We start from the raw sequence: 26,029 nt of genomic DNA, 5'->3' as shown, positions 1-26,029 counted from the left end.
GCAGTCGGGGGAGTGGGTACTCAGGGAAGGGGGGGAGTTGGGGAAGGGGGGAATTGGGGAAGGTGGGAGTCGGGGTAGGGGGGCAGTCGTGGATGGGGGCGGAAGCGGGGAAGAGGGGGGATGGGGGAGTCGGGGATGGGTTGAGTCGGGGGATGGGGGTGTGGGGGATTGGGGGAGTGGGGGATGGGTTGAAGTCGGGGATCGGGGGGAGTCAGGGATGGGGGGAGTCGGGGAATGGGGGCTCAGGGATGGTGGGAGTCGGGGAATGGGTGGAGCAGGGGAATGGGGGAGTCGGGGAATGGGGGGACTCGGGGGATGGGGGGAGTCGGGGAATGGGGGGATTCGGGGAATGGAGGAGTCGGGGAATGGGGGGAATCGGGGAATGGGGTGAGTCGGGGTTGGGGGACGTCAGGGATGGGGGGATTCGGGGAATGGGAGGAGTCGGTGAATGGGGGGAGTCGGGGAATGGGGGGGATTCAGGGAATGGGGGATTCGGGGAATGGGGGTAGTAGGGGAATGGGGGAATCGGGGAATGGGGGAGTCGCGGATGGGGGTAGTCAGGGAAGGTGGGAGTCAGGGAAAAGGGGAGTCAGGGAAGGGGTGGATTCGGGGAAGGGGGAGTCTGGAAATGGGGGGTAGTCTGCAAAGGGGGGGAGTTAGGGAGTGGGGGGTGTCGGGGAACGGGGGGAGTTGGGGAAAGGGGCTGAGTCGGGGAATAGCGGGGGAGTCGTGGAATGGGGTTGTCGGGGATGGGTTGGAGTCGTGGAATGGGAGGAGTCAGGGAATGGGGCAGTCGGGAAATGGGGGGTCAGGGTGGTGGGATTCCGGGAATGGGTGGAGCACGGGAATGGGGGAGTCGGGTAATGAGGGGAGTCGGGTAATGGGGGAGTCGGGGAATGGGGGGAGTCGGGGGGAATCGGGGATTGGAGGAGTCGGGGAATGCGGGGAATCGGGGAATGGGGGGAGTCGGGGTTGGGGGGAGTCAGGGAAGGGGGAGTCAGGGAATGGGGGAGTCGGGGAATGGGGGGAGTCGGGGAATGGGGGGGATTCAGGGAATGGGGGATTCGGGGAATGGGGGTAGTCAGGGAATGGCGGAATCGGGGAATGGGGGAGTCGCGGATGGGGGAGTCAGGGAAGGTGGGAGTCAGGGAAAAGGGGAGTCTGGGAAGGGGTGGATTCGGGGAAGGGGGAGTGGGGAAATGGGGGGGTAGTCTGCGAAGGTGGGGAGTTAGGGAGTGGGGGGTGTCGGGGAACGGGGTGAGTTGGGGAATGGGGCTGAGTCGGGGAATGGCGGGGGAGTCGTGGAATGGGGGTGTCGGGGATGGGTTGAAGTCGGGGAATGGGGGGAGTCGGGGAATGGGGGCTCAGGGATGGTGGGAGTCGGGGAATGGGTGGAGCAGGGGAATGGGGGAGTCGGGGAATGGGGGGAGTCGGGGAATGGGGGGATTCGGGGAATGAAGGAGTCGGGGAATGGGGGAATCGGGGAATGGGGTGAGTCGGGGTTGGGGGAAGTCAGGGATGGGGGGGATTCGGGGAATGGGGGGAGTCGGTGAATGGGGGGAGTCGGGGAGTGGGGGGGATTCAGGGAATGGGTATTCGGGGAATGGGGGTAGTTGGGGAATGGGGGAATCGGGGAATGGGGGAGTCGTGGATGGGGGGTAGTCAGGGAAGGTGGGAGTCAGGGAAAAGGGGAGTCTGGGAAGGGGTGGATTCGGGGAAGGGGGAGTCGGGAAATGTGGGGTAGTCTGCAAAGGGGGGGAGTTAGGGAGTGGGGGGTGTCGAGGAACGGGGGGAGTTGGGGAAAGGGGCAGAGTCGGGGAATGGCGGGGGAGTCGGGGAATGGGGGTGTCGGGGATGGGGTGGAGTTGGGGAATGGGGGCAGTTCGGGAATGGGGGGAGTCGGGGAATGGGTGGTCAGGGATGGTGGGACTCGGGGAATGGGTGGAGCAGGGGAATGGGGGAGTCGGGGAATGGGGGGAGTCAGGGAATTGGGGGCGTCGGGGAATGGGGGAGTCGGGGAATGGAGGGGATTCGGGAAATGGGGGATTCGGGGAATGGGGGGAATTGGGGAATGGGGGGAGTCGGGGATGGGAGGAGTCGGGTATGGGGGGAGTCAGGGAATGGGGGGAGTCGGGGAATGGGGGGATTCGGGGAATTGGGGGGATTCGGGTAATGGGGGGATGCGGGAAATGGTGGCGTCGGGGAATGGGGGGAATCGGGGAATGGTGGGAGTCAGGGATGGGAGGAGTCGGGTATGGGGGGAGTCAGGGAATGGGGGGAGTCGGGGAATGGGGGGATTCGGGGAATTGGGGGGATTCGGGTAATGGGGGGATTCGGGGAATGGGGGCGTCGGGGAATGGGGGCGTCGGGGAATGGGGGGAATCGGGGAATGGTGGGAGTCAGGGACGGGGGGAGTCGGGGATGGGGGAGTCGGGGATGGGGGAGTCTGGGATGGGGGCTGTCGGGAAATGGGGCAAGATGGGGAATAGGGGCAGTTGGGGTATGGGGGGGAGTCGGGGGATGGAGGGAGTCGGGGAAGGGGCGTTGTCGGGGAAGTGGTGGAGTCAGGGAAGGGGTGGAGTCGGGGAAGGGGTGGAGTCGGGGAAGGGTGGAGTCGGGGAAGGGTGGAGTCGGGGAAGGGTGGAGTCGGGGAAGGGGTGGAGTCGGGGAAGGGGTGGAGTCGGAGAATGGGGGGAGTCGGGGATGGGGGGAGTCGGGGATGGGGGGAGTCAGGGATGGGGGAGCAGGGGATCGGGGTGAGTCGGGGAATGGGGGGAGACGGGGAATGGGGGGAGACGGGGAATGGGGGGAGTGGGGGAATGGGGGGAGTCGGGGGATGGGGGGAGTGGGGGATGGGGGAGTGGGGGATGGGGGGAGTGGGGGATGGGGGAGAGTCGGGGATGGGGGAGAGTCGGGGATGGGGGCTGTCGGGAAATGGGGCAAGTTGGGGAATAGGGGGAGTTGGGGTATGGGGGGAGTCGGGGGATGGAGGGAGTCGGGGAAGGGGCGTTGTCGGGGAAGTGGTGGAGTCAGGGAAGGGGTGGAGTCGGGGAAGGGGTGGAGTCGGGGAAACGTGGAGTCGGGGAAGGGTGGAGTCGGGGAAGGGTGGAGTCGGGGAAGGGGTGGAGTCGGGGAAGGGGTGGAGTCGGAGAATGGGGGGAGTCGGGGATGGGGGGAGACAGGGATGGGGGAGCCGGGGATCGGGGAAGTCGGGAAATGGGGGGAGACGGGGATGGGGTGAGTCGGGGGATGGGGGGAGTCGGGGGATGGGGGGAGTGGGGGATGAGGGGAGTCGGGGAATGGGGGGGGAGTCGGGGAATGGGGGGAGTCAGGGAATGAGGGGAGTCGGGGAATCGGGGAGTCGGGGGATGGGGGGAGTCGAGGAATGTGGGGAGTCGGGGATGGGGAAGTCGGACTACGGGGGCAGTCGGGGAAGTGGGGGAAGCGGGGAAGAGGGGAGTCAGGGAAGGGGGGAGTCAGGGAAAGGGGTAGTCTGGGAAGGGGTGGATTCGGGGAAGGGGGAGTCGGGGAATGGGGGGGTAGTCTGCAACGGGGGGGAGTTAGGGAGTGGGGGGTGTCGGGTAACGGGGGAGTTGGGGAATGGGGCTGAGTCGGGGAATGGCGGGGGAGTCGTGGAATGGGGGTGTCGGGGATAGGTTGGAGTCGGGGAATGGGGGGACTCGGGGAATGGGGGGAGTCGAGGAATGCGGGCTCAGGGATGTGGGGAGTCGGGGATGGGGTAAGTCGGACTAGGGGTGCAGGCGGGGAAAGCGGGGAAGAGGGGAGTCAGGGAAGGGGGGAGTCAGGGAAAGGGGGAGTCTGGGAAGGGGTGTATTCGGGGAAGGGGGAGTCTGGAAATGGGGGGTAGTCTGCAAAGGGGGGGAGTTAGGGAGTGGGGCGTGTCGGGGAACGAGGGGAGTTGGGGAAAGGGGCTGAGTCGGGGAATAGCGGGGGAGTCAGGGAATGGGGCAGTCGGGAAATGGGGGGTCAGGGTGGTGGGATTCCGGGAATGGGTGGAGCACGGGAATGGGGGAGTCGGGTAATGAGGGGAGTCGGGTAATGGGGGAGTCGGGGAATGGGGGGAGTCGGGGAATCGGGGGGAATCGGGGACTGGAGGAGGCGGGGAATGGGGGGAATCGGGGAACGGGGGGAGTCGGGGTTGGGGGGAGTCAGGGAAGGGGGAGTCAGGGAATGGGGGAGTCGGGGAATGGGGGGAGTCGGGGAATGGGGGGGATTCAGGGAATGGGGGATTCGGGGAATGGGGGTAGTCAGGGAATGGCGGAATCGGGGAATGGGGGAGTCGCGGATGGGGGAGTCAGGGAAGGTGGGAGTCAGGGAAAAGGGGAGTCTGGGAAGGGGTTGATTCGGGGAAGGGGGAGTGGGGAAATGGGGGGGTAGTCTGCGAAGGTGGGGAGTTAGGGAGTGGGGGGTGTCGGGGAACGGGGGGAGTTGGGGAATGGGGCTGAGTCGGGGAATGGCGGGGGAGTCGTGGAATGGGGGTGTCGGGGATGGGTTGAAGTCGGGGAATGGGGGAGTCGGGGAATGGGGGGAGTCGGGGAATGGGGGCTCAGGGATGGTGGGAGTCGGGGAATGGGTGGAGCAGGGGAATGGGGGAGTCGGGGAATGGGGGGAGTCGGGGAATGGGGGGAGTCGGGGAATGGGGGGGATTCGCGGAATGAAGGAGTCGGGGAATGGGGGAATCGGGGAATGGGGTGAGTCGGGGTTGGGGGACGTCAGGGATGGGGTGATTCGGGGAATGGGAGGAGTCGGTGAATGGGGGGAGTCGGGGAATGGGGGGGATTCAGGGAATGGGGGATTCGGGGAATGGGGGTAGTAGGGGAATGGGGGAGTCGCGGATGGGGGTAGTCAGGGAAGGTGGGAGTCAGGGAAAAGGGGAGTCAGGGAAGGGGTGGATTCGAGGAAGGGGGAGTCTGGAAATAGGGGGTAGTCTGCAAAGGGGGGGAGTTAGGGAGTGGGGGGTGCCGGGGAACGGGGGGAGTTGGGGAAAGGGGCTGAGTCGGGGAATAGCGGGGGAGTCGTGGAATGGGGGTGTCGGGGATGGGTTGGAGTCGTGGAATGGGAGGAGTCAGGGAATGGGGCAGTCGGGAAATGGGGGGTCAGGGTGGTGGGATTCCGGGAATGGGTGGAGCACGGGAATGGGGGAGTCGGGTAATGGGGGAGTCGGGGAATGGGGGGAGTCGGGGAATCGGGGGGAATCGGGGATTGGAGGAGTCGGGGAATGGGGGGAATCGGGGAATGGGGGGAGTCGGGGTTGGGGGGAGTCAGGGAAGGGGGAGTCAGGGAATGTGGGAGTCGGGGAATGGGGGGAGTCGGGGAATGGGGGGCATTCAGGGAATGGGGGATTCGGGGAATGGGGTAGTCAGGGAATGGCGGAATCGGGGAATGGGGGAGTCGCGGATGGGGGAGTCAGGGAAGGTGGGAGTCAGGGAAAAGGGGAGTCTGGGAAGGGGTGGATTCGGGGAAGGGGGAGTGGGGAAATGGGGGGGTAGTCTGCGAAGGTGGGGAGTTAGGGAGTGGGGGCTGTCGGGGAACGGGGGGAGTTGGGGAATGGGGCTGAGTCGGGGAATGGCAGGGGAGTCGTGGAATGGGGGTGTCGGGGATGGGTTGAAGTCGGGGAATGGGGGGAGTCGGAGAATGGGGGCTCAGGGATGGTGGGAGTCGGGGAATGGGTGGAGCAGGGGAATGGGGGAGTCGGGGAATGGGGGGAGTCGGGGTTGGGGGAAGTCAGGGATGGGGGGGATTCGGGGAATGGGGGGAGTCGGTGAATGGGGGGAGTTGGGGAGTGGGGGGGATTCAGGGAATGGGGATTCGGGGAATGGGGGTAGTTGGGGAATGGGGGAATCGGGGAATGGGGGAGTCGCGGATGGGGGGTAGTCAGGGAAGGTGGGAGTCAGGGAAAAGGGGAGTCTGGGAAGGGGTGGATTCGGGGAAGGGGGAGTCGGGAAATGTGGGGTAGTCTGCAAAGGGGGGGAGTTAGGGAGTGGCGGGTGTCGAGGAACGGGGGGAGTTGGGGAAAGGGGCAGAGTCGGGGAATGGCGGGGGAGTCGGGGAATGGGGGTGTCGGGGATGGGGTGGAGTTGGGGAATGGGGGCAGTTCGGGAATGGGGGGAGTCGGGGAATGGGTGGTCAGGGATGGTGGGACTCGGGGAATGGGTGGTCAGGGATGGTGGGACTCGGGGAATGGGTGGAGCAGGGGAATGGGGGAGTCGGGGAATGGGGGGAGTCAGGGAATTGGGGGCGTCGGGGAATGGGGGAGTCGGGGAATGGAGGGGATTCGGGAAATGGGGGATTCGGGGAATGGGGGGAATCGGGGATGGGAGGAGTCGGGGAATGGGGGGAGTCGGGGAATGGGGGGATTCGGGGAATTGGGGGGATTCGGGTAATGGGGGGATGCGGGAAATGGGGGCGTCGGGGAATGGGGGGAATCGGGGAATGGTGGGAGTCAGGGATGGGAGGAGTCGGGTATGGGGGGAGTCGGGGAATGGGGGGATTCGGGGAATTGGGGGGATTCGGGTACTGGGGGGATTCGGGGAATGGGGGCGTCGGGGAATGGGGGCGTCGGGGAATGGGGGGAATCGGGGAATGGTGGGAGTCAGGGACGGGGGGAGTCGGGGATGGGGGAGTCTGGGATGGGGGCTGTCGGGAAATGGGGCAAGTTGGGGAATAGGGGCAGTTGGGGTATGGGGGGGAGTCGGGGGATGGAGGGAGTCGGGGAAGGGGCGTTGTCGGGGAAGTGGTGGAGTCAGGGAAGGGGTGGAGTCGGGGAAGGGGTGGAGTCGGGGAATGGGGGGAGTCGGGGATGGGGGGAGTCAGGGATGGGGGAGCAGGGGATCGGGGTGAGTCGGGAAATGGGGGGAGACGGGGATGGGGTGAGTCGGGGGATGGGGGGAGTGGGGGATGGGGGAGTGGGGGATGAGGAGAGTCGGGGAATGGGGGGAGTCGGGGGATGGGGGGAGTCAGGGAATGGGGGAGTCGGGGAATGGGGGGGATTCGGGGAATTGGGGGGATTCGGGTAATGGGGGGGTTCGGGGAATGGGGGAGTCGGGGAATGGGGGGAATAGGGGAATGGTGGGAGTCGGGGACGGGGGGAGTCGGGGATGGGGGAGTCGGGGATGGGGGAGTCGGGGATGGGGGAGTCTGGGATGGGGGCTGTCGGGAAATGGGGCAAGTTGGGGAATAGGGGGAGTCGGGGGATGGAGGGAGTCGGGGAAGGGGCGTTGTCGGGGAAGTGGTGGAGTCAGGGAAGGGGTGGAGTCGGGGAAGGGGTGGAGTCGGGGAAACGTGGAGTCGGGGAAGGGTGGATTCGGGGAAGGGTGGAGTCGGGGAAGGGGTGGAGTCGGGGAGGGGTGGAGTCGGAGAATGGGGGGAGTCGGGGATGGGGGGAGTCAGGGATGGTGGAGCCGGGGATCGGGGAAGTCGGGAAATGGGGGGAGACGGGGAATGGGGGGAGTTGGGGGATGGGGGGAGTCGGGGATGGCGTGAGTCGGGGGATGGGGGGAGTGGGGGATGGGGATAGTGGGGGATGAGGGGAGTCGGGGAATGGGGGGGGAGTCGGGGAATGGGGGGAGTCAGGGAATGGGGGGAGTCAGGGAATGGGGGGAGTCGGGGAATCGGGGGAGTCGGGGGATGGGGGGAGTCGAGGAATGTGGGGAGTCGGGGATGGGGAAGTCGGACTACGGGGGCAGTCGGGGAAGTGGGGGAAGCGGGGAAGAGGGGAGTCAGGGAAGGGGGGAGTCAGGGAAAGGGGGAGTCTGGGAAGGGGTGGATTCGGGGAAGGGGGAGTCGGGGAAGGGGGGGGTAGTCTGCAACGGGGGGGAGTTAGGGAGTGGGGGGTGTCGGGTAACGGGGGAGTTGGGGAATGGGGCTGAGTCGGGGAATGGCGGGGGAGTCGTGGAATGGGGGTGTCGGGAATGGGTTGGAGTCGGGGAATGGGGGGACTCGGGGAATGGGGGAGTCGGGGAATGCGGGCTCAGGGATGTGGGGAGTCGGGGATGGGGTAAGTCGGACTAGGGGTGCAGGCGGGGAAAGCGGGGAAGAGGGGAGTCAGGGAAGGGGGGAGTCAGGGAAAGGGGGAGTCTGGGAAGGGGTGGATTCGGGGAAGGGGGATTCGGGGAATGGGGGGTTGTCTGCGAATGGGGGGAGTTAGGGAGTGGGGTGTGTCGGGGAACGGGGGGAGTTGGGGAATGGGGCTGAGTCGGGGAATGGCGGGGGAGTCGTGGAATGGGGGTGTCGGGGAATGTGGGGAGTCGGGGATGGGGGAACTCGGACTAGGGGGCAGTCGGGGAAGTGGGGGAAGCGGGGAAGAGGGGAGTCAGGGAAGGGGGTTTACAGGGAAAGGGGGAGTCTGGGAAGGGGTGGATTCGGGGAAGGGGGAGTCGGGGAATGGGGGGGGTAGTCTGTGAAGGGGATGAGTTAGGGAGTGGGGTGTGTCGGGGAACAGGGGGAGTAGGGGAATGGGGGGAGTCGGGGAATGGGGGGGAGTCGGGGAATGTGGGGAGTCGGGGAATGGGGGGGTAGTATGTGAAGGGGTGAGTTAGGGAGTGGGGGGTGTCGGGGAACAGGGGGAGTAGGGGAATGGGGGGAGTCGGGGAATGGGGGGAGTCGGGGAATGGGGGAGTCGCGGAACGGGGGGATTCGGGGAATGGGGGGATTCGGGGAATGGGGAAGTCGGGGAATGGGGGAATCGGGGAATGAGGGGAGTCGGGGATGGGGGGAGTCGGGGATGGGGGGAGTCAGGGAATGGGGGGAGTCGGGGAATGTGGAAGTCGGGGAATTGGGGGGATTCAGGGAATGGGGGATTCGGGGAATGGGGGGAGTCGGGGAATGGGGGGAATCGGGGAATGGGAGGAGTCGGGGATGGGGGGGATTCGGGGATGGGGAGTCGGGGATGGGGGAAGTCTGGGATGGGGGCAGTCGGGAAATGTGGGGAGTCGAGGAATAGGGAGAGTTGGGGGATGGGGGGAGTCGTGGGTGGAGGGAGTCGGGGAAGGGTCGTTGTCGGGGAAGTGGTGGAGTCAGGGAAGGGGTGGAGTCGAGGAAGGGGTGGAGTCGGGGAAGGGTGGAGTCGGGGAAGGGTGGAGTCGGGGAAGGGGTGGAGTCGGAGAATGGGGGGAGTCGGGGATGGGGGGAGTCAGGGATGGGGGGAGCCGGGGATCTGGGGGAGTTGGGGAATGGGGGAGTGGGGAATGGGGGGAGTGGGGGATGAGGGGAGTCGGGGATCGGGGGGAGTCGGGGATCGGGGGGAGTCGGGGATCGGGGGGAGTCGGGAAATGGGGGGAGTCGGGGAATGAGGGAGTGGGGGGATGGGGGGAGTGGGGGGATGGGGGGAGTCGGGGATTGGGGGGAGTCGGGGAAGGTGCGTTGTCGGTGAAGGGGTGGAGTCGGGGAAGGTGTGGAGCCGCGGAAGGTGTGGAGTCGGGGAAGGTGTGGAGTCGGGGAAAGTTGTGGAGTCGGAGAAGGTGTGGAGCCGAGGAAGGTGTGGAGTCGGGGAATGGGTGGAGTCGGGGAAGGGGAGGAGTCGGGGAAGGGGTGGAGTCGGGGAAGGGGCGGAGTCGGGGAAGGGGGGAGTCATGGAAGGGGTGGAGTCGGGGAAGGGGGGAGTCGGGGTTTGGGGGAGTCGGGGTATGGGGGGAGTCGGGGTTTGGGGGAGTCGGGGTATGGGGGGAGTCGGGGTATGGGGTGAAGTCGGGGTATGGGGGTGTCGGGGAAGGGACAGGGGTAGGGGAAGGGGCAGGAGTCAGGGAAGGTGTGGAGTCGGGGAAGGTGTGGAGTCGGGGAAGGGGTGGAGTCGGGGAAGGGGTGGAGTCGGGGAAGGGGTGGAGTCGGGGAAGGGGTGGAGTCGGGGAAGGGGTGGAGTCGGGGAAGGGGTGGAGTCGGGGAAGGGGTGGAGTCGGGGAAGGGGTGGAGTCGGGGAGGGGGTGAGTCGGGGAAGGGGTGGAGTCGGGGAATGGGGATTCGGCGTATGGGGGGAGTCAGGGTATGGGGGGAGTCGGGGAATGGGGAGGGGTCGGGGAATGGGGGTAGTAGGGGGATGGGGAGTCGGTGGATGGGGGGAGTCGGCGATGGGGGAGTCGTGGTATGGGGGTGTCGGGGAATGTGGGGAGTCGGGGATGGGGGAACTCGGACTAGGGGGCAGTCGGGGAAGTGGGGGAAGCGGGGAAGAGGGGAGTCAGGGAAGGGGGTTTACAGGGAAAGGGGGAGTCTGGGAAGGGGTGGATTCGGGGAAGGGGGAGTCGGGGAATGGGGGGGGTAGTCTGTGAAGGGGATGAGTTAGGGAGTGGGGTGTGTCGGGGAACAGGGGGAGTAGGGGAATGGGGGGAGTCGGGGAATGGGGGGGAGTCGGGGAATGTGGGGAGTCGGGGAATGGGGGGGTAGTATGTGAAGGGGTGAGTTAGGGAGTGGGGGGTGTCGGGGAACAGGGGGAGTAGGGGAATGGGGGGAGTCGGGGAATGGGGGGAGTCGGGGAATGGGGGAGTCGCGGAACGGGGGGATTCGGGGAATGGGGGGATTCGGGGAATGGGGAAGTCGGGGAATGGGGGAATCGGGGAATGAGGGGAGTCGGGGATGGGGGGAGTCGGGGATGGGGGGAGTCAGGGAATGGGGGGAGTCGGGGAATGTGGAAGTCGGGGAATTGGGGGGATTCAGGGAATGGGGGATTCGGGGAATGGGGGGAGTCGGGGAATGGGGGGAATCGGGGAATGGGAGGAGTCGGGGATGGGGGGGATTCGGGGATGGGGAGTCGGGGATGGGGGAAGTCTGGGATGGGGGCAGTCGGGAAATGTGGGGAGTCGAGGAATAGGGAGAGTTGGGGGATGGGGGGAGTCGTGGGTGGAGGGAGTCGGGGAAGGGTCGTTGTCGGGGAAGTGGTGGAGTCAGGGAAGGGGTGGAGTCGAGGAAGGGGTGGAGTCGGGGAAGGGTGGAGTCGGGGAAGGGTGGAGTCGGGGAAGGGGTGGAGTCGGAGAATGGGGGGAGTCGGGGATGGGGGGAGTCAGGGATGGGGGGAGCCGGGGATCTGGGGGAGTTGGGGAATGGGGGGAGTGGGGGATGAGGGGAGTCGGGGATCGGGGGGAGTCGGGGATCGGGGGGAGTCGGGAAATGGGGGGAGTCGGGGAATGAGGGAGTGGGGGGATGGGGGGAGTGGGGGGATGGGGGGAGTCGGGGATTGGGGGGAGTCGGGGAAGGTGCGTTGTCGGTGAAGGGGTGGAGTCGGGGAAGGTGTGGAGCCGCGGAAGGTGTGGAGTCGGGGAAGGTGTGGAGTCGGGGAAAGTTGTGGAGTCGGAGAAGGTGTGGAGCCGAGGAAGGTGTGGAGTCGGGGAATGGGTGGAGTCGGGGAAGGGGAGGAGTCGGGGAAGGGGAGGAGTCGGGGAAGGGGTGGAGTCGGGGAAGGGGCGGAGTCGGGGAAGGGGGGAGTCATGGAAGGGGTGGAGTCGGGGAAGGGGGGAGTCGGGGTTTGGGGGAGTCGGGGTATGGGGGGAGTCGGGGTTTGGGGGAGTCGGGGTATGGGGGGAGTCGGGGTATGGGGTGAAGTCGGGGTATGGGGGTGTCGGGGAAGGGACAGGGGTAGGGGAACATAGAACATAGAACATAGAACATTACAGCGCAGAACAGGCCCTTCGGCCCACGATGTTGCACCGACCAGTTAAAAAAAAAAACTGTGACCCTCCAACCTAAACCAATTTCTTTTCGTCCATGAACCTATCTACGGATCTCTTAAACGCCCCCAAACTAGGCGCATTTACTACTGATGCTGGCAGGGCATTCCAATCCCTCACCACCCTCTGGGTAAAGAACCTACCCCTGACATCGGTTCTATAACTACCCCCCCTCAATTTAAAGCCATGCCCCCTCGTGCTGGATTTCTCCATCAGAGGAAAAAGGCTATCACTATCCACCCTATCTAAACCTCTAATCATCTTATATGTTTCAATAAGATCCCCTCTTAGCCGCCGCCTTTCCAGCGAAAACAATCCCAAATCCCTCAGCCTCTCTTCATAGGATCTCCCCTCCATACCAGGCAACATCCTGGTAAACCTCCTCTGCACCCTCTCCAAAGCCTCCACATCCTTCCTGTAATGTGGGGACCAGAACTGCACACAGTACTCCAAGTGCGGCCGCACCAGAGTTGTGTACAGTTGCAACATAACGCTACGACTCCTAAATTCAATCCCCCTACCAATAAACGCCAAGACACCATATGCCTTCTTAACAACCTTATCTACTTGATTCCCAACTTTCAGGGATCTATGCACACATACACCTAGATCCCTCTGCTCCTCCACACTATTCAAAGTCCTCCCGTTAGCCCTATACTCAACACATCTGTTATTCCTACCAAAGTGAATTACCTCACACTTCTCCGCATTAAACTCCATCCGCCACCTCTCGGCCCAACTTTGCAACCTGTCTAAGTCTTCCTGCAAACTACGACACCCTTCCTCACTGTCTACCACACCACCGACTTTGGTGTCATCAGCAAATTTGCTAATCCACCCAACTATACCCTCATCCAGATCATTAATAAATATTACAAACAGCAGTGGCCCCAAAACAGATCCCTGAGGTACACCACTTGTAACCGCACTCCATGATGAATATTTACTATCAACCACCACCCTCTGTTTCCTATCCGCTAGCCAATTCCTGATCCAATTTCCTAGATCACCCCCAATCCCATACATCTGCATTTTCTGCAGAAGCCTACCATGGTGAACCTTATCAAACGCCTTACTAAAATCCATATATACCACGTCCACTGCCTTGCCCCCATCCACCTCCTTGGTCACTTTCTCAAAAAACTCAATAAGGTTAGTAAGGCACGACCTACCTGCCACAAAACCATGCTGACTATCACCTATCAATTCATTACTCTCCAAATAAGGGGCAGGAGTCAGGGAAGGTGTGGAGTCGGGGAAGGGGTGGAGTCGGGGAAGGGGTGGAGTCGGGGAAGGGGTGGAGTCGGGGAAGGGGTGGAGTCGGGGAAGGGGTGGAGTCGGGGAAGGGGTGGAGTCGGGGAAGGGGTGGAGTCGGGGAAGGGGTGGAGTCGGGGAAGGGGTGGAGTCGGGGAAGGGGTGGAGTCGGGGAAGGGGTGGAGTCGGGGAAGGGGTGGAGTCGGGGAGGGGGTGGAGTCGGGGAGGGGGTGAGTCGGGGAAGGGGTGGAGTCGGGGAATGGGGATTCGGCGTATGGGGGGAGTCAGGGTATGGGGGGAGTCGGGGAATGGGGAGGGGTCGGGGAATGGGGGTAGTAGGGGGATGGGGAGTCGGTGGATGGGGGGAGTCGGCGATGGGGGAGTCGTGGTATGGGGGTGTCGGGGAAGGGGCAGGGGTAGGGGAAGGGGTGGAGTCGGGGAAGGGTGGAGTCGGGAAAGGGGGGCAGTCTGGGAAGGGGGGAATCGGGTAAGGTGGGAGTCAGGGAATGGGGGTGCCGGAGAATGGGGGAGTTGGGGAATGGGGCTGTCGGGGAATGTGGAGGAGTGGAGGAATTGGGTGGAGTCGGGAATTGGGGGAGTCAGGGATTGGGGGAGTCGGGGATGGGGGAGTCGGGGATGGGGAAGTCGGACTAGGGGGGCAGTCAGGGAAGGGGGGGAAGCGGTGAAGAGGGGAGTCAGGGAAGGGGGAGTCAGGGAAAGGGGGAGTCTGGGAAGGGGTGAATTCGGGGAAGGGGGAGTCGGGGAATGGGGGGGTAGTCTGTGAATGGGGGGAGTTAGGGAGTGGGGGGTGTCGGGGAAAGGGGGGAGTTGGGGAATGGGGCTGAGTCGGGGAATGGCGGGGGAGTCGTGGAATGGGGGTGTCGGGGATGGGTTGGAGTCGGGGAATGGGGGGAGTCGGGGAATGGGGGGAGTCGGGGAATGGGGGAAAGTAGGAGAATGGGGGGAGTCGGGGAATGGGGGATCAGGGATGGTGGGAGGCGGTGAATGGGGGGAGTAGGGGAATGGGAGGATTTGGGGAATGGGGGGTGTCGGGGAATGGGGGGAGCCGGGGAATGGGGGGAGTCGCGGACAACAAACAACAAAGAAGAAAGAACAATACAGCACAGGAACAGGCCCTTCGGCCCTCCAAGCCCGCGCCGCTCCCCGGTCTAGGATTGAATCCTGAATCCAGGATCCCCGCCCAATTTTCCAGCCTATCTACATCCTAATATCCTATCCACCGAGCTGTCCCTCACAGCTACGATGCTTTGTTCATCACAACCTATTAACTCACCCCCACCCCCCCATTCCAGACCATGTGATCTCCAGGGAGAGGCGAAAACCCAGAGTGAAAACCCCAGGGCCAATATGGGGAAAAAAATCTGGGAAATTCCTCTCCGACCCCCTGAGGTGATCGAAACGAGTCCAGGAGATCACACTGGCCCTGATCGGAAAATGCTTCCCAACCCTTTTCATTTCCACTTCCACGAACACCATATGAATTCCCTGCCCCCGAGACAGGTTCCCAACTATCCGCAGTCTCGCTCTGTACTGGCACCAGCAAGATGATCATAGAATGAAGCCTTGAAACGAGAAACAAGGAACAATTAGCCCGCGCCGCTCCCTGGTCCAAACTAGACCACTCTTTTGTATCCCTCCATTCCCACTCCGTTCATATAGCTGTCTAGATAAGTCTTAAACGTTCCCAGTGTGTCCGCCTCCACCACCTTGCCCGGCAACACATTCCAGGCCCCCACCACCCTCTGTGTAAAATATGTCCTTCTGATATCTGTGTTAAACCTCCCCCCCTTCACCTTGAACCTATGACCCCTCGTGAACGTCACCACCGACCCGGGGAAAAGCTTCCCACCGTTCACCCTATCTATGCCTTTCATAATTTTATACACCTCTATTAAGTCTCCCCTCATCCTCCGTCTTTCCAAGGAGAACAACCCCAGTTTCCCCAATCTCTCCTCATAACCAAGCCCCTCCATACCAGGCAACATCCTGGTAAACCTCCTCTGTACTCTCTCCAAAGCCTCCACGTCCTTCTGGTAGTGTGGCGACCAGAACTGGACGCAGTATTCCAAATGCGGCCGAACCAACGTTCTATACATCTGCAACATCAGACCCCAACTCTTATACTCTATGCCCCGTCCTATAAAGGCAAGCATGCCATATGCCTTCTTCACCACCTTCTCCACCTGTGACGTCACCTTCAAAGATCTGTGGACTTGCACACCCAGGTCCCTCTGCGTCTCTACACCCTTTATGGTTCTTCCATTTATCGTGTAGCTCCTCCCTACATTATTCCCACCAAAATGCATCACTTCGCATTTATCAGGATTGAACTCCATTTGCCATTTACTTGCCCAAATTTCAAGCCTATCTATATCCTTCTGTAGCCTCTGACAATGTTCCTCACTATCTGCAAGTCCTGCCAGTTTTGTGTCGTCCGCAAACTTACTGATCACCCCAGTTACTCGTTCTTCCAGATCATTTATATAAATCACAAACAGCAGAGGTCCCAATACAGAGCCCTGCGGTACACCACTAGTCACAGGCCTCCAGTCGGAAAAAGACCCTTCCACTACCACCCTCTGTCTTCTATGACCAAGCCAGTTCTCCACCCATCTAGCCACCTCCCCCTTTATCCCATGGGATCCAACCTTTTTCACTAGCCTACCATGAGGGACTTTGTCAAACGCTTTACTAAAGTCCATATAGACAACATCCACGGCCCTTCCTTCGTCAACCATTTTGGTCACTTCTTCAAAAAACACCACCAGGTTAGTGAGGCATGACCTCCCTCTCACAAAACCATGCTGACTATCGTTAATGAGTTTATTCCTTTCTAAATGCGCATACATCCTATCTCTAAGAATCTTCTCCAACAACTTCCCCACCACGGACGTCAAGCTCACCGGCCTATAATTGCCCGGGTTATCCTTCCTACCCTTCTTAAATAATGGGACCACATTGGCTATCCTCCAATCCTCTGGGACCTCACCTGTGTCCAGTGACGACACAAAGATTTGCGTCAGAGGCCCAACGATTTCACCTCTCGTCTCCCTGAGCAGCCTTGGATAGATTCCATCAGGCCCTGGGGATTTGTCAGTCTTTAAATTCTCTAACAAACCTAACACTTCCTCCTTTGTAATGGAGATTTTCTCCAACGGTTCAATACTCCCCTCAGAGACACTCCCATTCAACACATCCCTCTCCTTTGTGAATACCGAAGCAAAGTATTCATTTAGGATCTCCCCTACTTCTTTGGGCTCCAAGCATAAGTCCCCACTTTTGTCCCTGAGAGGTCCGATTTTTTCCCTAACAACCCTTTTGTTTCTAACGTATGAATAAAATGCCTTGGGATTCTCCTTAATCCTGTCTGCCAAGAACATTTCGTGACCCCTTTTTGCTCTTCTAATTCCCCGTTTGAGTACTTTCCTACTTTCATTGTACTCCTCCAGAGCTCCCTCCGTTTTTAGCTGCTTGGACCTAACATACGCCTCTCTTTTCTTTTTGACCAGTCCCTCAATTTCCCTGGTTATCCACGGTTCTCTAATCCTACCCTTCCTATCCTTCTTTTTTACAGGCACATGCCTGTCCTGTAGCCCTAACAAACGTTCCTTAAAAGACTGCCACATACCAGATGTGGATTTACCCTCAAACAGCCTCTCCCAATCAAGAGCTGCCAATTTCTGCCTGATCCCAGTAAAGTTAGCCTTCCCCCAATCCAACACCTTACCCTTGGGACACCACTCATCCTTTTCCATCACTATCCTAAAGCTAACAGAATTGTGGTCACTATTTGCCACATGTTCCCCAACCAAAACTTTGAAGACCTGACCGGGCTCATTCCCCAGTACCAGGTCCAGTATAGCCCCCTCTCTAGTCGGGCTGTCTACATATTGTTCCAACGAACCCTCCTGTACACATTTTACAAATTCCTCCCCATCCAGAGTCCCTGCCCTCAGCGATTTCCAGTCGAGACCAGGGAAATTGAAGTCTCCCACTACAACAACCCTATATTTCCTGCACCTATCCAGTATCTCCTGGCATATCCATTCTTCCACTTCCCTTGGGCTGTTGGGGGGCAGTACAGTACTACAGTACACCCCCAACATAGTGACTGCGCCTTTCCTGTTTCTAAGCTCCACCCACTTGTTACACAACTCCTCTGAATTGTCCTCCCTCTGCACCGCTGTAATTTGCTCTCCAACTAATACCGCTACTCCCCCACCTCTTTTGGCCCCTCCTCTGTCTCGCCTAAAACACTTGTACCCTGCAATATTCAGCTGCCAGTCCTGTCCCTCTTTCAACCAAGTCTCTGTCACCGCAACCACATCCAAATTCCTCGTGCGCATTAAGGCCCCAAGTTCGTCTGTCTTACCTGCTACGCTCCTTGCATTGAAGTATAAGCACTCCAGACCTCCAGGCTCAGTGAGGTCGTCCTCCCCCAGAGTGCTCTTCTTCTTTGACAGCCTTGTCCCAGCCCCAAGCTCGTCCCCAGCCACCACACTTATAGACCTAATAGTTTGATCCCCACCCCCCTGCCATACTAGTTTAAACCCCCCCGAACTGCACTAGCAAAGCTCCCAGCCAGGATATTTGTGCCCTTCCAACTTAGTTGTGACCCCTCCCTCTTGTACAGGTGCCATCCTCTCCTGAAAACCTCCCATTAATCTATGAAAATAAAGCCCTCCCTCCTGGACCAGTCCTTTAGCCAGGCATTCGTTTGTACCAAGTCCCTATTCTTAGCCTCACTGGCACGAGGCATTGGGAGCAGCCCAGAGATGGCCACCCTAGTGACCCTACTTTTTAACCGAACGGAATGGGGGGATTCGGGGAATGGGGGGATTCGGGGAATGGGGGAATTCGGGGAATGGGGGAATTGGGGAATGGGGGGAGTCGGGGATGGGGTCATCAGGGAATGGGGGGAGTCAGGGAATGGGGGAGTCGGGGAATTGGGGCGATTCGGGGAATGGGGCGATTCGGGGAATGGGGGAGTCGGGGAGTGGGGGGAATCGGGGATGGGGGAGTCGGGGGTGGGGGGAGTCGGGGATGGGGGGAGTTGGGGATGGGGGGAGTCAGGAAATGGGGGGAGTCGGTGAATGGGGGAGTCGGGGGATGGGGTGAGTCAGGGGATGGAGGGAGTCGGGGAAGGGGCGGAGTCGGGGAAGGGGCGGAGTCGGGGAAGGGGTGGATTCGGCGAAGGGGTGGAGTCGGGGAAGGGGTGGAGTCGGGGAAGGGGTGGAGTCGGGGAAGGGGTGGAGTCGGGGAAGGGGTGGAGTCGGGGAAGGGGTGGAGTCGGAGAATGCGGGGAGTCGGGGATGGGGGGAGTCGGGGATGGGGGGAGTCGGGGATCGGGGGGAGTTGGGAAATGGGGGGAGTCGGGGAATGAGGGAGTGGGGGGATGGGAGGAGTGGGGGGATGGGGGGAGTCGGGGAATGGGGGGAGTCGGGGAAGGTGCGTTGTCGGTGAAGGGGTGGAGTCGGGGAAGGTGTGGAGCCATGGAAGGTGTGGAGTCAGGGAAGGTGTGGAGTCGGGGAAAGTTGTGGAGTCGGAGAAGGTGTGGAGCCGAGGAAGGTGTGGAGTCGGGGAATGGGTGGACTTGGGAAAGGGGAGGAGTCGGGGAAGGGGTGGAGTCGGGGAAGGGGGGAGTCAGGGAAGGGGTGGAGTCGGGGAAGGGGGGAGTCAGGGTAAGGGGGTAGTCGGGGTATGGGGTGAAGATGGGGTATGGGGGTTTCGGGGAATGGGCAGGGGTAGGGGAAGGGGCAGGAGTCAGCTAAGGTGTGGAGTCGGGGAAGAGGTGGAGTCGGGGAAGGTGTGGAGTCGGGGAAGGGGTGGAGTCGGGGAAGGGGTGGAGTCGGGGGATGGGTGGAGTCGGGGGATGGGTGGAGTCGGGGAAGGGTGGAGTCGGGGAAGGGGTGGAGTCGGGGAGGGGTGAGTCAGGGAATGGGTGGAGTCGGGGAAGGGGGAGTCGGGATTTGGGGGGAGTCAGGGTATGGGGGGAGTCGGGGAATGGGGAGGAGTCGGGGAATGGGGGTAGTTGGGGGATGGGGGAGTCGGGGGATGGGGGGAGTCGGGGATTGGGGAGTCGTGGTCTGGGGGGTGTCGGGGAAGGGGCAGGGGAAGGGGTGGAGTCGGGGAAGGGTGGAGTCGGGGAAGGGGGGAGTCAGGGAAGGGGTGGAGTCGGGGAAGGGGGAGTCGGGGTAAGGGGGTAGTCGGGGTATGGGGTGAAGATGGGGTATGGGGGTTTCGGGGAATGGGCAGGGGTAGGGGAAGGGGCAGGAGTCAGCTATGGTGTGGAGTCGGGGAAGGGGTGGAGTCGGGGAAGGGGTGGAGTCGGGGAAGGGTGGAGTCGGGGAAGGGGTGGAGTCGGGGAAGGGTGAGTCGGGGTATGGGGGGAGTCAGGGTATGGGGGGAGTCGGGGAATGGGGAGGAGTCGGGGAATGGGGAGGAGTTGGGGGATGGGGGAGTCGGGGGATGGGGGAGTCGGGGGATGGGGGGAGTCGGGGAGGGGGGAGTCGTGGTATGGGGGGTGTCGGGGAAGGGGCAGGGGTAGGGGAAGGGGTGGAGTCGGGGAAGGGTGGAGTCGGGGAAGGGGGCAGTCTGGGAAGGGGGGAATCGGCTAAGGTGGGAGTCAGGGAATGGGGATGCCGGAGAATGGGGGTGTTGGGGAATGGGGCTGTCGGGGAATGTGGAGGAGTCGAGGAATTGGGTGGAGTTGGGGATTGGGGGAGTCGGGGATTGTGGGAGTCGGGGATGGGGGAGTCGGGGATGGGGGATGCGGGCATGGGGGAGTCGGGATGGGGGGTGTCGGGGAGTGCAGGGGAGTGGGGGAATGGCGGGAAGTCGGGGAACGGGGGGGAGTTGGGGAATGGGGGGAGTCGGGGAATGGGGGGAGTCGGGGTATGGGGTGAAGTCGGGGTATGGGGTGTCGGGGAAGTGGCAGGGGTAGGGGAAGGGGCAGGAGTCAGGGAAGGTGTGGAGTCGGGGAAGGTGTGGAGTCGGGGAAGGTGTGGAGTCGGGGAAGGGGTGGAGTCGGGGAAGGGGTGGAGTCGGGGAAGGTGTGGAGTCGGGGAAGTGGCGGAGTCGGGGAAGGGGTGGAGTCGGGGAAGGGGTGGAGTCGGGGAAGGGGTGGAGTCGGGGAAGGGGTGGAGTCAGTGTATGGAGGGAGTCGGGGGATGGGGGAGTCGGGGATGGGGGAGTCGGGGATGGGGGGGAGTCGGGTATGGGGGGAGTCGGGGTATGGGGGGTGTCGGGGAAGGGGCAGGGGTAGGGTAAGGGGTGGAGTCGGGGAAGGGCGGAGTCGGGGAAGGGGGGCAGTCTGGGAAGGGGGGAATCGGGTAAGGTGGGAGTCAGGGAATGGGGGTGCCGGAGAATGGGGGTGTTGGGGAATGGGGCTGTCGGGGAATGTGGAGGAGTCGAGGAATTGGGTGGAGTCGGTGATTGGGGGAGTCGGGGATTGGGGGAGTCGGGGATGGGGGGAGTCGGGGATGGGGGGAGTCGGGCATTGGGGGGAGTCGGGCATGGGGGAGTCGGGATGGGGGGTGTCGGGGAGTGTAGGGGAGTGGGGGAATGGGGGGGAAGTCGGGGAATGGGGGGGAGTTGGGGAATGGGGGGAGTCGGGGAATGGGGGAGTCGGGGAATGTGGGGAGTCGGGGAATGTGGGGAGTCGCAGAATGTGGGGGATTCGGGGAATGGGGGGATTCGGGGAATGGGGGAAGTCGGGGAATGGGGGAATCGGGGAATGGGGCGAGTCGGGGATGTGGGGAGTCGGGCAATGGGGGGAGTCGGGGAATCGGGGGTGTCGGGGGATGGGGGGAGTCGGGGAATTTGGGGAGTCGGGGATGGGGGAAGTCGGACTGGGGGGCAGTCGGGGAAGGGGGGAAGCGGGGAAGAGAGGAGTCAGGGAAGGGGGAGTCAGGGAAAGGGGGAGTCTGGGAAGGGGTGGATTCGCGGAAGGGGGAGTCGGGGAATGGGTGGGGTAGTCTGCGAAGGGGGGGATTAAGGGAGTGGGGGGTGTCGGGGAACTCGGGGAGTTGGGGAATGGGGCTGAGTCGGGGAATGGCGGGGGAGTCGTGGAATGGGAGTGTGGGGGAATGTGGGGAGTCGGGGATGGGGGAAGTCGGACTAGGGGGGCAGTCGGGGAAGGGGGGGAAGCGGGGAAGAGTGGAGTCAGGGAAGGGGGAGTCAGGGAAAGGGGGAGTCTGGGAAGGGGTGGATTCGCGGAAGGGGGAGTCGGGGAATGGGTGGGGTAGTCTGCGAAGGGGGGGATTTAGGGAGTGGGGGGTGTCGGGGAACTCGGGGAGTTGGGGAATGGGGCTGAGTCGGGGAATGGCGGGGGAGTCGTGGAATGGGAGTGTGGGGGAATGTGGGGAGTCAGGGATGGGGGAGTCGGACTAGGGGGGCAGTCGGGGAAGGGGGGGAAGCGGGGAAGAGTGGAGTCAGGGAAGGGGGAGTCAGGGAAAGGGGGAGTCTGGGAAGGGGTGGATTCGGGGAAGGGGGAGTCGGGGAATGGGGGGGTAGTCTGCGAAGGGGGGAGTTAGGGAGTGTGGGGTGTCGGGGAACTCGGGGAGTTGGGGAATGGGGCTGAGTCGGGGAATGGCGGGGGAGTCGTGGAATGGGGGTGTGGGGGAATGTGGGGAGTCGGGAATGGGGGAAGTCGGACTCGGGGGGCAGTCGGGGAAGGGGGGGAAGCGGGGAAGAGGGGAGTCAGGGAAGGGGGTTGTCAGGGAAAGGGGGAGTCTGGGAAGGGGTGGATTCGGGTAAGGGGGAGTCGGGGAATGGGGGGGTAGTCTGTGAAGGGGGTGAGTTAGGGAGTGGGGGGTGTCGGGGAACAGGGGGATTAGGGGAATGGGGGGAGTAGGGGAATGGGGGGAGTAGGGGAATGGGGCGAGTCGGGGAATGGGGGGGAGTCGGGGAATGGGGGGATTCGGGGAATGGGGGGATTCGGGGAATGGGGGAAGTCGGGGAATGGGGGAATCGGGGAATGGGGGGAGTCGGGGATGGGGGAGTCGGGGATGGGGGGAGTCAGGGAATGGGGGGAGTCGGGGATGGGGGAAGTCAGGGAATGGGGGGATTCAGGGAATGGGGGATTCGGGGAATGGGGGGAGTCGGGGAATGGGGGAATCGGGGAATGGGAGGAGTCGGGGATGGGGGGAGTCGGGGATGGGGGAGTCGGGGATGGGGTGAGTCTGGGATGGGGGCAGTCGGGAAATGGGGGGAGTCGGGGAAGGGTCGTTGTCGGGGAAGTGGTGGAGTCAGGGAAGGGGTGGAGTCGGGGATGTGGTGGATTCGGGGAAGGGTGGAGTCGGGGAAGGGGTGGAGTCGGGGAAGGGGTGGAGTAAGAGAATGGGGGGAGTCGGGGATGGGGGGAGTCAGGGATGGGGGCAGCCGGGGATCGGGGGGGAGTCGGCGGATGGGGGAGTGGGGAATGGGGGGAGTGGGGGATAAAGGGAGATGGGGAATGGGGGAGTCGTGGTATGGGGGGGAGTCGGGGAATGGGGGGATTCGGGGAATGGGGAGTAGTCGGGGAATGGGGGGGAGTCGGGGAATGGGGGGAGTCGGGGAATCGGGGGAGTCGGGAGGTGGGCGGAGTCGGGGAATGTGGGGAGTCGGGGATGGGGGAAGTCGGACTAGGGGGGCAGTCGGGGAAGTGGGGAAGCGGGGAAGAGGGGAGTCAGGGAAGGGGGTTTTCAGGGAAAGGGGGAGTCTGGGAAGGGGTCGATTCGGGGAAGGGGGAATCGGGGAATGGGGGGGTAGTCTGCGAAGGGGGTGAGTTAGGGAGTGGGGGTTGTCGGGGAACAGGTGGATTAGGGGAATGGGGGGAGTAGGGGAATGGGGGGAGTCGGGGAATGGGGGGAGTCGGGGAATGGGGGGAGTCGGGGAATGGGGGGAGTCGGGGAAGGGGTGGAGTCGGGGAAGGGGTGGAGTCGGGGAAGGGGTGGAGTTGGAGAATGGGGGGAGTCGGGGTTGGGGGGAGTCAGGGATGGGGGAGCCGGGGATCGGGGGGAGTCGGGAAATGGGGGGAGACGGGGAATGGGGGGAGAGGGGGGATGGGGGGAGTCGGGGATGGGGTGTGTCGGGGGATGGGGGGAGTGGGGGATGGGGGGAGTGAGGGATGAGGGGAGTCGGGGACCGGGAGAGTCGGGGATGGGGGGGAATCGGGGTATGGGGGGAGGTCGGGAAATGAGGGGATTCGGGGAATGGGGGGAGTCGGGGAATGGGGGGGGAGTTGGGGAATGGGGGGGAGTCGGGGAATCGGGGGAGTCGGGGGTTGGGGGGAGTCGAGGAATGTGGGGAGTCGGGGATGGGGGAAGTCGGACTACGGGGGCAATCGGGGAAGTGGGGGAAGCGGGGAAGAGGGGAGTCAGGGAAGGGGGGAGTCAGGGAAAGGGGGAGTCAGGGAAAGGGGGAGTCAGGGAAAGGGGGAGTCTGGGAAGGAGTGGATTCGGGGAAAGGTGAGTCGGGGAATGGGGGGGTAGTCTGCGAAGGGGGGGGTTAGGGAGTGGGGGTGTCGGGGAACGGGGGAGTTGGGGAATGGGGCTGAGTCAGGGAATGGCGGGGGAGTCGTGGAATGGGGGTGTCGGCGATGGGTTGGAGTCGGGGAATGGGGGGAGTCGGGGAATGGGGGGAGTCAGGGAATGAGGGGTCAGGGATGGTGGGAGTCGGGGAATGGGTGGAGCAGGGGAATGGGGGAGTCGGGGAATGGGGGGAGTCAGGGAATGAGGGGTCAGGGATGGTGGGAGTCGGGGAATGGGTGGAGCAGGGGAATGGGGGAGTCGGGGAATGGGGGGAGTCGGGGAATGGGGGGGATTCGGGGAATGGAGGAGTCGGGGAATGGGGGCATCGGGGAATGGGGGAGTCGGGGTTGGGGGGAATCAGGGATGGGGGGGATTCGGGGAATGGGGGGAGTCGCGGAATGGGGGGAGTTGGGGAATGGGGAGATTCAGGGAATGGGGGATTCGGGGAATGGGGGTAGTCGGGGAATGGGGGAATCGGGGAATGGGGGATTCGCGGATGGGGGGTAGTCAGGGAAGGTGGGAGTCAGGGAAAAGGGGAGTCTGGGAAGGGGTGGATTCGGAAAAGGGGGAGTCGGGGAATGGGGGGTATTCGGGGAATGGGGGGCGTCGGGGAATGGGGGGAATTGGGGAATGGGGGGAGTCGGGGATGGGGGGAGTCGGGGATGGGGGGAGTCGGGGAATGGGGGAGTCGGGGGATTCGGGGAATGGGGGGATTCGGGGAATGGGGGAGCCGGGGATGGGGGGAGTCGGGGATGGGGGGAGTCGGGGATTTGGGAGTCTGGGATGGGGGCAATCGGGAAATGGGTCAAGTCGGGGAATAGGGGGAGTTGGTGGATGGGGGGAGTCGGGGGATGGAGGGAGTCGGGGACGGGGCGATGTCGGGGATGTGGTGGAGTCAGGGAAGGGGTGGAGTCGGGGAAGGGGTGGAGTCGGGGAAGGGTGGATTCGGGAAGGGGTGGAGTCGGGGAAGGGGTGGAGTCGGAGAATGGGGGGTGTCAGGGAAGGGGTGGAGTCGGGGAAGGGGGGAGTCGGGGTATGGGGGAGTCGGGGTATGGGGGTGTCGGGGAATGGGCAGGGGTAGGGGAAGGGGAAGGAGTCAGCGAAGGTGGGGAGTCGGGGAAGGTGTGGAGTCGGGGAAGGGGTGGAGTCGGGGAAGGGGTGGAGTCGGGGAAAGGGTGGAGTCGGGGAAGGGGTGGAGTCGGGGAAGGGGTGGAGTCGGGGAAGGGGTGGAGTCGGGGAAGGGGTGGAGTCGGGGAAGGGGTGGAGTCGGGGAAGGGGTGGAGTCGGGGAGGGGTGAGTCGGGGAAGGGGTGGAGTCGGGGAAGGGGGAGCCGGGGTATGGGGGGAGTCGGGGTATGGGGGGAGTCAGTGTATGGGGGGAGTCGGGGGAAGGGGAGGAGTCGGGGAATGGGGTAGTTGGGGGATGGGGGAGTTTGGGGATGGGGGGAGTCGGGGATGGGGGGAGTCGTGGTATGGGGGGTGTCGGGGAAGGGGCGGGGTAGGGGAAGGGGTGGAGTCGGGGAAGGGTGGAGTCGGGGAAGGGGGCAGTCTGGGAAGGGGTGGAGTCGGGGAATGGGTGGAGTCGGGGAAGGGGTGGAGTCGGGGAAGGGGTGGAGTCGGGGAAGGTGTGGAGTCGGGGAAGGTGTGGAGTCGGGGAAGGGTTGGTGTCGGGGAAGGTGTGGAGTCGGGGAAGGGGTGGAGTCGGGGAAGTGGTGGAGTCGGGGAAGGGGTGGAGTCGGGGAAGGGGTGGTGTCGGGGAAGGGAGGGAGTCGGGGGAAGGGGGGGTCGGGGATGGGGGAGTCGTGGTATGGGGGGGAGTCGGGTATGGGGGGAGTCGGGGGATGGGGGAGTCGGGGATGGTGGAGTCGTGGTATGGGGGGGAGTCGGGTATGGGGGAGTCGGGGAATGGGCAGGGGTAGGGGAAGGGGCAGGAGTCAGCGAAGGTGTGGAGTCGGGGAAGGTGTGGAGTCGGGGAAGGGGTGGAGTCGGGGAAGGTGTGGAGTCGGGGAAGGGGTGGAGTCGGGGAAGGGGTGGAGTCGGGGAAGGGGTGGAGTCGGGGAAGGGGTGGAGTCGGGGAAGGGGTGGAGTAGGGGAAGGGGTGGAGTCGGGGAAGGGGTGGAGTCGGGGAAGGGGTGGAGTCGGGGAAGGGGTGGAGTCGGGGAAGGGTGCAGTCGGGGAAGGGGTGGAGTCGGGGAGGGGTGAGTCGGGGAAGGGGTGGAGTCGGGGAAGGGGGAGCCGGGGTATGGGGGGAGTCGGGGTATGGGGGGAGTCAGTGTATGGGGGAGTCGGGGGAAGGGGAGGAGTCGGGGAATGGGGGTAGTTGGGGGATGGGGGAGTTTGGGGATGGGGGGAGTCGGGGATGGGGGAGTCGTGGTATGGGGGGTGTCGGGGAAGGGGCGGGGTAGGGGAAGGGGTGGAGTCGGGGAAGGGTGGAGTCGGGGAAGGGGGCAGTCTGGGAAGGGGTGGAGTCGGGGATGGGGGGAGTCGGGAGGGGTGGAGTCGGGGAAGGGGTGGAGTCGGGGAAGGGGTGGAGTCGGGGAAGGTGTGGAGTCGGGGAAGGTGTGGAGTCGGG

This window comes from Mustelus asterias, chromosome 17 (assembly GCF_964213995.1).
Source record: "Mustelus asterias chromosome 17, sMusAst1.hap1.1, whole genome shotgun sequence".
Classification (NCBI taxonomy): domain Eukaryota; kingdom Metazoa; phylum Chordata; class Chondrichthyes; order Carcharhiniformes; family Triakidae; genus Mustelus; species Mustelus asterias.
Note: the sequence above shows the minus strand (reverse complement) of the source record.